Source organism: Mus pahari, chromosome 10 (genome assembly GCF_900095145.1).
Source record: "Mus pahari chromosome 10, PAHARI_EIJ_v1.1, whole genome shotgun sequence".
Lineage (NCBI taxonomy): Eukaryota > Metazoa > Chordata > Mammalia > Rodentia > Muridae > Mus > Mus pahari.
In genome coordinates, this window is record NC_034599.1 from 53,525,793 (window position 1) to 53,527,401 (window position 1,609).

General features: G+C 38.8%; 1 protein-coding gene across 4 annotated transcripts in view; it reads left to right on the plus strand.

The window, feature by feature from the left end:
• Nptn (neuroplastin) overlaps nucleotides 1-1,609 on the plus strand; it is a 78,369-nt gene that overhangs the window by 45,006 nt on the left and 31,754 nt on the right. The window lies entirely within an intron of this gene.

Genomic DNA, 1,609 nt, shown 5'->3' on the forward strand with positions numbered 1-1,609 from the left:
TGTGTGTGTGTGTGTGTGTGTGTGTGTGTTGTTGGGGGGGTAGATAGAGATAGGGTCTCTTTATTTAGTTTGTAGTTCTGGTGTCCTGGTACTCTTTACATATAGGGTGGGTTCCAACTCACAAAGACCCTCCTGCCTCTGCCTCCTCAGTACTGGGATCAAAGACATGCACCACCACATTTGGCCTTGGCCCTCTCCTCGATAGTCTAGTCTGCTATATTTGAGGCAAAGCTAGGAATCTGTCAAAAATTTCTCAATAATTCTAGTGGGCAGTCATTGTTGAGAGCCGTAGATGGTCCTGAAACTGCTATAATTAAAAAACTGAGCACAAGAAGGAGTCATTTGCTCATGGAATAAGTATTAGTTAATAGCTGAGTCACAGAATACAAGCCTTTTGACTTATTTCAATAGTTTGAGAAGCAAATTGAAGTCAGCTTTGAAACTGGAACAAGGGATCTTTCCTATGGGTAGATGTCTTCTAAGACTAAAGTGACCATAATCTGTTCAGAACCAGACCATACAGTGATCTTTAGTGATCTGGGGGTGAGGTTGGTAGCCTAGACATAGTCTCTTGAGTAGAGGAGGATATTTGCTGGTCTGAGTTATCTGGAACCCCAAAGATATGGTGCCTTTTAGAGTATTGAAAACTTTTGGCAGCTCATCTTTTAGAAAAGTTTGCAAAGTGATCTCAAAAAGGATCAGCTAATCCTGCTTGGCAGAATAATATAATATAAAGAAATTACACTGAAGGGAGACCAGGAAAGCCTTTGGACTTAGCAGCAAAAACATTCTGCAGCATCATGAAGATTTTTGTGCCCCTTATGCATGAGTTTGTAAGTTCTCATCCCCCCCTCTCTTTTTTCCCCCCAGATCAAGAAATTAAAGCTCAGAAAGTAGTAGGTCTTGGCTGCCTTTAAAGTCAAATACTATAGTATATTTCAGCACTATTGTTAGATTCCACAACTACTTTGAATTGTTTCTGTAATGCTTTCCTTCCCGTCTATACCTTACCACGAAGTGGCAACTTAATCTCTCTCTACTGTGGTTTTCTTCTGATGCTAAATTGAGAAGGTAGCCTCAGCAGTATTTTCATAGTTTGGAAAGTGGTAATGTGTTGGTGTTGTTGGGTGGTATTTATTTTTACTTCTGGTCTGTCCATTCATTTTATAGATTTTTAAAAAATGTATATGCATGCTTCCTTTTATTAATGTACAACAGAAGAGGGAATCAGATTACATTACAAATGGTTGTGAGCTACCATGTGGTTTCTAGGAGTTGAATTCAGGACCTCTGGACGGAAAATCTTTCCAGTTCCAATTTTTTTTTTTAATTAAGTTTTAAAAAAATTTATGTATATTGGTATTTTACCTGTGTGAGTGTGTTGGACTTTTTGAAACTGGAGTTCAGATAATTGTGAGTTGCTATGTGGGTGCTGGGAATTGAACCTAGGATCTCTGAAAGAGCTGTCAGTGCTCTTAACAATTGAGCCATTTCTCCAGCTGCCTCCCCTCCCCATACCTTTTTTAAAAAAAATTTAAATAATACCTTTTTCAAGGAAGCAAGCATCCAGTCTGCTTGACTTTTATTTACTGTGTCTTTGCTATTGCTC